This window comes from Canis lupus, chromosome 1 (assembly GCF_048164855.1).
Source record: "Canis lupus baileyi chromosome 1, mCanLup2.hap1, whole genome shotgun sequence".
NCBI classification, from domain to species: Eukaryota; Metazoa; Chordata; class Mammalia; order Carnivora; family Canidae; genus Canis; species Canis lupus.
In genome coordinates, this window is record NC_132838.1 from 3,787,693 (window position 1) to 3,799,235 (window position 11,543).

Consider the following 11,543-nt stretch of genomic DNA (forward strand, 5'->3'; position numbering starts at 1 on the left):
CAAAGGTGGTGCCATGCGGGTGCCGAGAATGATGCTGTCCATCCTGAAAGACTCCCTCATCACCCTCTCCATACCAGAGAGAAATGTAAGGGCTTGGTGTTAACTGCTTTCTTTCAATGGTGCCACCTTGCTGTATTTCCCACAAACCACACTTTATTTCTATCTCCAAACAGAAAGGGAATAAAATACTTTTTTTGTTCTATGCTGTTGTTTGCAGCTGCTTCCAAACAATTCTATAGAACTGGCTGATAAGGGTGGAATCTTTTCTTGCGCCAATCCAAACATGAGCATCACTTGTCAGATGCAGCACATCAGGGTGAGTAAGCTGTGAATAAGACACTTGATCCCTTCACAATGTTCTTACCTCCTCTCAAAACAGAATTATTGTAAAGCTATCATTCTCCAGGTTACTCCCATTAATTTCTGTTCCTGTTATCTGCCTCTTTTATGTGTGCCTTTGACTTTCCTCTTCAAATCAAATACCACCACCATTTTCATTCATTAAAAAAAAAATTCCAGAGAGGTTCTTTCTCTTCCACCCTCACCATGAAATCCTTGGCTCACATTTTCAACATGTACCTTTTTTTTTTTTTTTTAATTGCTTGACCTTCTCTTCTTGGAGGGCATTGCTAATAATCTTCTCCCCAGACCTCCCGGAAAACAAGAGGACTGGAGGCCTTCTGACACCTTTCAGTGAACTTCTACAAACAAATGCATTTCTATCGTTTAACCTCAGCTTTAACACAAGTTCACTGACAGAATTATGGTTTAACTAATATTTTACAGGACAACAGCATACAAGATAAATGTCTCTTAATAAGCCAATAAAGAAATAGCATTCTCCAAACCAATGACAGATTAATTACACTACTGTTCCAGGCAAAGGAGAAATAAAAGAAAGTCCACATTTAGTTAAGGTGTATCTTTCTATGAGTTGGATCTCAGAAGAGTCAGCTTTGCCAACTAAGAGCTGACATTCAGCTGCCTACGCAAAGCAAAAGTCCCCTATCTCTAGAGCACAATGCTCAGGGAACAAAGGCACTGCTGTTGATGGGCCAGATGATCTTCACGCGGCCACTGCAGAGGGCAGCCTTGCTGTAACAGGATTGAATGCCCTAAGATCCTCGGAGATCTATTTTAGATCAGCAAAAGGTAGCCTTGCCCAGACCAAACACACTTGGTAAATTCTCACAAATTCTCAGGATTTAAAGTTTTAATGTCCGTTATGTTACAGCTGGTCTTCCATATGTTCTTATAGATAAGTCCCTAGCAGCACCCGTCAACAGTTGAGTTACTGAGCGCTTACCAACAACAACAGATGTCGATGACAACATCCTGACACAGCTTCTTCACTGTCAACAAATCTACCCTTAGATCAAAACAACTTCACTTAAGTTATAAACAATCAAACTTAAAATTGCAATAATCCAAAAGATAAGAGATCACCTATAAATCTGGGAACAGTGGTATGAACTCATAGGCTCATCCACCCTTCTGGAGAATGGGCCATGACCTACCATGCTGCATGGGGCTGCAGTTCAACTGAGGTAAGCACCTCTGGTCACTTCATCTTCTGTCCTCTCTTCCCTTTCAACCCATGTTGTCTATTCCCTCGCAATCACCTATCCTGTCCTCTAGGGAACCTATCCCAGGGTAAGCCACACTCACTTACATTTCCCTTATAGCATCCTTCTCTTAACTAAACCTGTTTCCACTTTATAACTTAAAGTCCTGGATGATCCTTGGAAACTGTTTCTCCCTCAACACCTTCAAGGCACTTTTGGTAAAAATTTTGGTAACAGCAACAACCAAAAAAGCTTTGGTAACACAACCCCACAGCCTGATTGATGAACCCTTGTTAGGCTCTATCATACGAGCTTCCATTAAACATAAGTGACCTGAATATACCAATTAAAAGACAGAGATTATGAGAGTGGGTTAAAAAAATGTGACTCAACTATACAAAAGGGCATTATACTAATATAAAAAACAATGTCAAAATGGGGAGTGAGGGCACAATAGTGAGTCTAAGAGAACACGAAAAAAGAGGCCTCTGTGTAATGGAATTTCTGTATCTTGATTTGTGGTGGTGCTTATATGAACCTACACAGAATAAAATGGGCTAGCTCTCTACACTCACATCTTACAACTATCAGTCTCCTGGCTTTGCTAAGGTATAATAGTTACATATGATATAACCACTGGGGAAAACTGGGGGAAGGTACATAGGTACAACCTCCTATTAATTGCAAATTATTTAAAAATAAAAATCTCTTTTTTAAAGATTTAATTTATTTATTCATGAGAGACACACAGAGAGAGAAGCAGAGAGAGACACAGGCAGAGGAGAAGCAGGCTCCATGCAGGGAGCCCGATGCGGGACTTGATTCAGGGACCCCAGGATCATGCCCCGAGCTGAAGGCAGACAGACGCCCAACCGCTGAGCCACTCAGGTGTCCCATAAAAATAAAAGTCTTAAAAACAGTACAGAATTTTACACATGGCACGAGCTCAACCACACAATTGCATTTTGACCGAACAAAATACATTAAATACATACTTTATATGAAAATAACCTACCAAGAAAATGTAAATTATTAGTAAGTAGCAAAGCTACAGAAGATGCTTACACTCTAGTTTGGTGAACTATTTCTGTTTTTCTTTTTTCTTTCTTTTTTTTTTTTTTTTCTTAAATAAAACATTTATCCTTATTTTAAAGCACGTCTTGATGCACAGCTGGACTAACACAGACATGCATTTCTTGCCTGGTACAGTTCATTTTCCATAGAAGTGGTAGTATAGAATCAGATAAAAAGTAGGTCAGTTTTACCCAGAAGGTTATAACTCTATAGAGCGAAGAAAGATTTCCATCAGATTTGTTTCTTACAGAGGAAAGTATAACAAGTACATCTTGGAGGATATGAAACTTCAGATTTGCCAAAAGAAGTGATTTTTTTTTCCTTGTGCCACAGACACTTCTTCTCTGGATCATATGATTAACAAGACTGTAATGTATGATAGCTAACAGCATGGGTTCAGCCTAATTCTCTGGCTGGTATCTTAATGGCATTCATACTAAGTATTAAGTATTACTCTAATGTGCTATTTGTTTATCCGTATTGTGTTGTTGTTTTTTTTTCTAATTTGAAGCTCAATATACATAAAATCATAACCCTGTATATAAAAGTCAGCTTTTCTGGAAATACTGCCTTTAAGTTTAGCACTTTATTTTCAAGTTGGTATTTATAATGCATCATGAAGTCAGCCACCTTGAAGAGACCCAAGCAGGAACTTGGCCCCAGTTCATATTCTAAACAACTAAGTATTGACCAGTGTGAGAGTTCAGAGTTCTACCCGTCTGAATCCTATCTAATTTTTTCCAAGTTCTCATTTCTCTGATCAGTGACATCTTCCAAACACAGATATTTTAGTGAAAGGTTGAGCCATAAATTCAGTCAGTTCTGTTTCAGTTATCGGTGCCTTCCAAATTTTCTTTGACACAAATTGCCAAAATTGCAGTGTTTAGAACACACTGGGATCTTTTATTGCCTGGCTCTTATCACAAATGGCTGCCCAAAAACGTGCTTATGAAGGGCATTCCCAAGGAACAAATTAATGTTGCTCTAGTCCTCCCTAGATTTGGTACATCTGTTTTGCATTCCATTATAATTTAAAAATTTCAGGGTAGGCAATGTTCTGGTGCAGTGAAATTGCCAGGGGACTCCACAAAGCCCTAAATGCTGCCAGACAGTTTGAAATAACATGTCAGTGAGTTTGGAAAGACCTACTTTTAGAATACAAATGGGGTGAAAGAGGCTTCATTTACTCTTGAGTCAGGTCTAACAAATGAGGCAAAAGACGCCTATCAAAGACTATGAAAGCAATGGCACATTAAGGCACCTACAGTGAATCAACCCCAACAACTAAAGGTGTTTTGACGGAAAGCCCTATATTTATTGTATGCCTACTCTTTGCCATATGGTATGCTAAGAGCTCTACATACATTACCAGACATCTAAAAGGTAGATATTGTGAACTCCATTTTACTAACGAGAAAACAAGCTCAGAGATAAGGAATTATCTGAGGTCACAGATCTGGTGCATAACAGAATAGGGATTAGGTTTTGCTCCTTCTCTATCCCAGGGATCAGCAGAGTAAGTCTGAGGGCCAAATCCCACCTATTATGCCTTTTGGTAAATAAAGTTTTACTGAAAAACAGTGAGGCCCACTCACTCAGGCACAGTGTGTGGCAACTTCTGTGCCACAGAGGAGCTGAGTAGTTGAAATAGGCTATACGCAAAGTAAAAATATTCGCTACCTGGTCCTTTTCAGAAAAAAATTTGCAGGCCCTGCTCTATAAAACAGACCTTTTCTTTTGAGGTTCTCCTCCATATACCATGTCCCCATGCACTAAAAATCCTAGACAAGTCTGCAGTATGTCCTAAGACAGTGGACATACTTGCACATTCCCAAAGCCAACAGAGACTCAGGAGGGCCTTTTCTTCATAGTTAAATCACCATCAATGAGCAAGAGCCCAGCACACAGCCAATCTTCATTTCCCCTTGAGGCTGTTGCCCAGAGACCCCAACCTCAGAGAGCCACCCCCAGATGACCTGTGTCAGGGGTCAGACTGTTGCACTGTGGAAGCATCCAGACAAGGGCAGGCCTGCAGGAGTACCTTTCCATTGGGCCTCCCTTTCTGCCAGTCTCCACTGCCAGAAAATGTGGCCATCCGCCTTGGATGCCCAGGGCCCTTCCTGTGTCTGGATGGACAGTGGACCTGAATAGCTGAGGACCATACGTGAGCCTTATTCATGGATCACTCACTCCCTGGCTTTGTTTTGGTGGCCAGTGGCTGCTGATGTATAGGACCATTTACATGTGAGTCTGGAGACTGGCAGTCTGGAGATTTATGGCCCTTAGAAGAGGAAGCTGTAAAGTGCCTGACAGAGCAGCTCTAAAAATTAAGACTTCTGTTTCCTGAATCCACAGGCTGAAAATCCTTAAATCCTGCTGCCTGGCTTAGCATTCCTCCTTTTGCACTGAGCTTATTCATGCATAATATGGGGAAAAGAGGACAAGATGGATTTAGTGCAATCTTGTCTGTAAACCTTCCTTACTCTTAGTTCCTGAGAGGAAGTAGAATATTCCAGTTTCATGGGAAGTTCATCATGAAGCCATGTGAGAAGGAGCAGGGTGCAGGGTAAGAGTCATGTGTCCTGACAGCAGCCTACAGTCTCAACAGGCTTGGATGTTCTTGCTAAGCCTCTGCTCTTTGCATTCAGAGAGATCCAGGGTCACATTTTGTCCTTACCGTGTACTTACTGTCTAACTTGGGCCATGAATAAATTCTCTGCGTCTCGGTTTTTCGCTCCACAGCAGTTAATGAAGCAACTTTTGTAGATTGTAGAGCATTGAACCAAACCTACAATAGTTCCCTTTCTTTCCCTTGCCTCTGTCTTCCTCTGAACTAGCTTAGCCAAGGGTAAGACCAAAGGCCTCCAGACATCTGAAGTAATAAAATATAAAATGGGGAGCATAGGGCTCTAAAGAGCAAAAGGACATTTATTTAGGGACATCGTTAGCTGTTCGGCTTCATTGATCGTTGTCTAACCCGATCTTCTGAAGCCTGGAAGACACTGGCTTGGGGGACTGTTGCTTTCTGGAGCGGGAGGAAGTGTTCTATTCTCTGCTGGGTTCTTTCTGCTCAGAGTCAGGCCCCCTCCAGACCTGTCCAGGGCAAAGGCCAGAGTTCAAGGGTGGAAGTACCGAATCGGGTCAGTGTCCTCTGCCTTTCAGTTTAGACCTAAGACACTGGCTCAAAGAACCGTGACACACCCGAATGGAGAGAAACAGTAAAAGAGACAATCCCAAATGACAGATAATGCAAATAAGTGACACCTTGTCTTTGGCATATTCAGTGTGGGTGCATCCGATATTGCAGGAACGCCAAACGTCTCTAAGTGGCTAAAGTCCCATTCGGCCACAATCAGGTAGCCTCAAATAACCCAACTCCCCGACCCTGACCTGACCCTCACCAAGTCCTTTCCCCTGTCACGCGTGTTTTAATGCTACGTAACTCAAGACTCACACCCCCCAACTTTTACAAGAGATTCTTCCTTCAAAAAACTGGAACCATGAAAACAAACCCCGGGGTTCTCCTTCGGGCGCGCGGCCGCCAGGTGGCAGTGGTGTCTGGATCCCCGGCTCCGCCTCGGCCAAAGCCTGCGGCGTGGGCGGCGGCAGCGCGGAGGCGAGCGCCGGGGCCGCGGGTCCTGCCGTCGGGGTTCCCCGCAGGTTCAGGAGGAAGCTGGGCCTCCGCTGGGGCGAGTCCTTTATTCGACGTCCGGCGGCGCGTCGGTGGCGGCAGGATGCGCCCTCCCAGCCGCGACGGGGGCCGCTGGGTCCCGCCCCGGGGGTCGGGGGTCGGGGGGCCGCCCCGGGCCAGCCTGTGCCCTCCCCGCGGGACGCCTGCCCCGCCCCGCCCCGCCCCGCCCCGCCGCGGGCCCCGGTCCCCGTGCAGTCGGGCTGCGGGGCCGCTCGGGGCCGCTCAGGGCCCGGCCTCGGCAGCGGGGGGGCACGAGGACCCACCCCGCGGCCCCCCTCACGCCGAGGCCGCCTCCCCCTGCGGGTCGGACGGAGCCAAGCTTTCCGGGGACCGCGGCAGCTCGGGTCACCGGGCGAATCCCCGGCGGCGGCCGCGTTCCCTGCGCTCCCGGGACGCCCGGCCCTTCGCTCGGCAGCGGGGGTCCCGCCAACCCGCCGACCCACTGCGAGCCCGGGCTCATGGATGACCGCCGGACCTGCTGGGGGAAGGCGCCGGGCCGGGGTGTGCATCCGTGCCCCAAACCACAGAGCCGCCGACGTCCTCGCCAGCGGCCAGCCACCGGCTCCCCGCCCGCCCTCCCGCCTTCCCGCCTTCCCGCCTTCCCGCCTTCCCGCCTTCCCGCCTCCGGGGGCCCCGCCCCGCCCCGCCCCGCGCAGCCGCAGACGGGAGCAGTGCGCGGTCCGGCGCCCCCCGCGTCACGTGGCCGTGGCCGTGGCCGTGGCCCGCCCGCCGCTGGCCGCCCGGAGCATGCTGGGTAAACGTGGCGTCTGCCGCGCCGGCGCCCGGGGCCGCGAGCCCGCTGTTGGTCGCCGTGTCGGCGTGTTCCCGCCGCTTGTCGAGGGCCGCCCCGAGGGGGGTCCGGGCAGAGCGTTCCGGTGAGCCGAGGGCTTGCGCGCGCGGCAGCCACACAGGGACGGCGTGTGGGAGACCGGCGTGGAGGAAGAGGGGCGTCGCGGCGGCGGCCGGCGGTCTCGGGGGCCTCGCGCCGTAAACGCCCGCTAGCCGCGGCTGCCCCTCGTTTCTTCCTTTGCCATCTTAGGTCGGAACAAGGCCTTAAAAGGGAGACGGGCAGAGGTTTCTCGGGGTCGGTTTCAGCCCGGATTCCTTGCCCACAAGGAACAGGGGAAACGGGCCCCCTTAACGGGCAGGGGCTGACAGCGCGACTTACTCTGGTTAAGTCCGGGTGCGCTTAGCCAAGAAGCTGTACGTCCTCCTCGTGGAGCCGCGAGCTCTCTCTCTGCCGTGAGCCCGCAGCCCGGAGCTTTAGGGGGGAGCGAGAGGAGGACAGCGAGGGCCAAGGGCTGGGACCTCTAAACCCTTCGCTCCAGACCTCCGAGGGCTGTGCGGCGGGGACGCTGCTTTAAACAGAAGGCAGGGTTCGCTAAGAGCCAAGGCCCATTGAGAGGGCTCAGGCAGGGAAGGAAATTTAAATTCCGGTCCCCTAAGCAACCTTTGCACAGAAGCGCTCCTTCCCAAGCTGCATGGTTTTCAGGAGGAGCACGTTCCTCTAGTCTTCTGAAGGCCCGTCTCTCACCTTCTTGCTGGAGGTGCCGCCCCCCCCCCCCCCCCCCCCGCAAAGCTCCCCCTTCCACTGCTCTGGGAGGGCCCAGTCGTGCTCACCGAGAATGTTAAAGTTGTAAAAGTAAGATTCCGTGTGTGTGCTCTCTTTCTTCAGGAGTTTTCTCCCCTCAGAAGTTGTAACAGTCCCAAGTTCCACAAAACTTGGATCTGAGCCTGCTCTTGGTTTAAATAAGGCATACAGAGCCGTGAGTACACCCCCATGATAATTGACTGGGGTTCAGGAAGAGACCATGACAACTCTTTTATCGCTCTCTTTAATCAAAGAAGAGAATCAAACTTCATTAACGCTGTACAGAGGGATCCCCTCACCCATCTTGCTCCCCCTTCCCTTTGTCCATCTGACAGGCACAGACCCTGGTGAAAAGACCTGAGTGCTCCCAGTGAGGCGTGGGGGTAGGAGGTACTCACCGGCTGTTTTCTTTCAGCATTTGGTATATGTGTGTAATTTACATGTGAGAAGTATATTCATTCTTACCACTTACACTTAAAACAAGTTGGAGTGAGAGCAAAAATGTGTGCTTTTAAAATTAAGATAAAATACGGTGAAAGTATTATTTATTTTTATCACACCCTTTAAAATGTGTATGTTTATAATAAAGCATTATCAGTGCAGTAATTGGACATGTATATATGAATTCAGTATGTCATTTGGGTAAGTGTCCTTTTTTTTTTTTAATCTAATAGAGGTTTACCTTCAGAAGTTTGGAAATGATAACTTTAAAGTATCCTATTAACAATACCATATCCATACAGAAGAAGGGGAACTGGTGTAGAAAAATATGCTTTCTAACTTGTCCATAGACTTGCCTAAATAATATAATTCCTTAACTCTGAACTTAAGATCCTGTTTGGATTCACTAGCTACTCTTTCAGAATTTAAAGTTGCCTGGGAAGGAGATCACAGGCTGAGTCAGCAATGGGCCATTCACGCCTTCATATGAATTATTCCAGTCACTTCCTTGTCTACCAGCAGTCAGGCCATGTCAGAAATGAAAGATGGAAAGAATGAAAGAAAAGGAATCAGAAATACTGACTTTGAATGATGAGGATTTGATCTGAAAGTGCAGGTTTCATAGGACATTTGACTGAAGGAGCTGGTTGGCACCAAATGAGAAAATTGAAGAAAAAGATGGGAGCAAGAACTCTAAAGACCAAGGCTCTTCTTAACTTTCCTTATTGTCCACACTGTACTCACCCCAGACCATCTGAGGCATCCCATTATATAATAATCTATTTCAGTTATTTCCATAAACAGATGAAATACACTGGAAATGTCAGTACTTGGGCTTCACCTTCTAGATGAATGTATGTTTCTGGAAGTAGCACAGAAGTCCTACATCAGACTGAACACCCTGACTCTTAAATTTGCAATTATGACTGCCTCACTCGTGGGGTTTTTGGAGCTTCAGATGAGAGCAAATCTTTAAATCAGAAAGTTCCAGAATATTAGAGCTGGAAAGATACTTAGAGGATGTGTAAAGCTTCATTTCACAGTCCTGAAGAGTGGGTCAGAAAGACTGCAGGGTGTGAGGATGGGCCTGAAGACAACTGTTACTAGACTTGCATGTCATCCTTTACTTTTATCCAGGGTCTCGGAGCCTTAGCTTCCCCCCAAGCCTGTTTCCCCACAGAATCCTGTTCTGGGATTGCATGTATTACTTGAGATAACCCATGTGCAAACATGTGCCCCAGTGTGCCACACATAATCATATTAGCACTGAATAAATTTTTTCTCTGCTACTCTTTGTCTCAAATCACAAGGGTAATTGGGTATAGTCCTAACCTTAAAAGAAGTGCAAGGTATATAGGCTTGTATGGGTTGGTTGTAGAGTCTCATTATAATAAAAGCAGACTCCACTCTTTTCCTTAGAAGCAGGAATGGATATAACCTTTAGTTTTCCCCTCTTTTAAAGTTGCAAATATTTAAAGATTTTGGAATAAGAGACAAATTTATCCAAAGGTGGCCCTTTAAGCCAGGCCTTTTTTATAAGTCGCTGCACTTAAAAGGAAATGGAGCTTTTTACTCTGCTATAGAAAAAGTCAGCTGTGCCAGGGATATGGTGGACACAGGGCCCCTCCTGTGGGGGAGTCTCACCCCTGCCTTCAGGTGAGGCTGCTGGAGTCCACCCTCCAGAGTAGGGTCAACTTCGATTGAAATGGACATGCACAACTTTAAAATAGGGCCAAGTCTTAGTCTATTGTTGCAACAGCATTATATTTATTTTGGTGTGATTTTTTTTCTGCCTGAATTTAACTTTAGCAGTGCAGATAAATGTTCCTTGTTACCTTTCTGTTGTGGATTCTGCTAGGTATCACTTTTAAACATATGGCACTTTTTTTTTTCCTTCTTATGTGAGACCACCAAGATTTGTTCGGTTTGTTTTCAGTAAAATATGTCATGGCATCATGGAGTCCTGGTTGCTTTCCTTGGGGACTGGCTTTGGAAACCAAGATCTGCACTGGGTGTGTTCTTTCATTGCTACCAGAATCTCATCATTATTTTAATATACATTTCCCTGGTCAGAGAATTCAAAATTGCCTTATATTTATTGACTTTTTCCCCTTCTATATGTTTTTTAGGATATTTGCCTGTTTTTTTTTTTAAAGTGGGATGTTTGTCATTCTTAATTTGTAAGGAAAATATAATATTAACATTGATATAATTTCAGTACATAGTTATCCTTTTTGGCATTTACACTTATATGATTTTTTGGCATATAGAAATTTAAGATTTTTGGAAGTCAACTATCTTTCCTTTTACTGTGTATTTTAATTTTGCTGTTAACAGCAACCATAGATACTATTCATCTAAATACTTATTTCCCTGTCTTAGGCATTGTCTTTTTTCATTGCTTCTTCTCAAGTTTATCTCTGATTATTCTTGAATTTATTTTACGAAATAGTACTTCAAATTTATTTTACTTAATTGCACAATATTTACCGTGCCACTGATTTAAACTATTATTTTTGTCTTTTTTTTTTAAAGATTTTATTTATTTATTCATGAGAGACACAGAGAGAGAGAGGCAGAGACACAGGCAGAGGGAGAAGCAGGCTCCATGCAGGGAACCTGACATGGGACTCGATCCTGGGTCTTCAGGATCATACCCTGGGCTGAAGGCAGCCCTAAACCACTGAGCCACCCGGGCTGCCCTGTCTTTATTTTTTGTGAAAACTCAAAGCTGTCTCTTTTGTCCCAGTAATAGGTCTACCTATTCCTGCACTCTGTAACCCACCACAAACTTCTCTTTTAGGTCTTGAAGTGTATCTTTTTGTATTTTTAATCACAGTAGTGCAGACATAGATTAACTAAAGATTTGGGGTTTCTGTGGACAACAGTAGCCTCTGTTTCTCTCCTCTCCCACTCCATCCTTATCCATCAGAAGAGATCATTTTAGTGGATTTTTCTTCTTGCCAATTTTCTTGGGTATTCTTGAACATTATTTCTTCAAGTAAACTTCAGAATTATTTTAACCAAAAAATTCCTTTAAAATTTTTATTGAGGGACACCAGCATGGCTCAGGGGTTAAGCGTCTGCTTTTGGCTCAGGGCGTGATCCTGGGGTCCTGGGATCAAGTCCGACATCAGGCTTCCCTTAAGAAGCCTGCTTCTCCCTCTGCCTATGTCTCTGC

General features: G+C 45.7%; 2 long non-coding RNA genes across 2 annotated transcripts; one reads left to right on the forward strand and one right to left on the reverse strand.

The window, feature by feature from the left end:
* Positions 1-2,272: 2,272 nt before the first annotated feature.
* On the reverse strand, positions 2,273-6,406 carry LOC140629935 (uncharacterized). Its single transcript, XR_012027711.1, has 2 exons — positions 6,152-6,406; positions 2,273-5,732 (listed from the first exon to the last, which is right to left on the reverse strand). It is a non-coding gene; the product is annotated as an uncharacterized lncRNA (long non-coding RNA).
* An 837-nt stretch (positions 6,407-7,243) lies between these two features.
* LOC140629972 (uncharacterized) lies at positions 7,244-10,491 on the forward strand. Its single transcript, XR_012027765.1, has 3 exons — positions 7,244-7,369; positions 8,596-8,633; positions 8,753-10,491. It is a non-coding gene; the product is annotated as an uncharacterized lncRNA (long non-coding RNA).
* Positions 10,492-11,543: the final 1,052 nt, after the last annotated feature.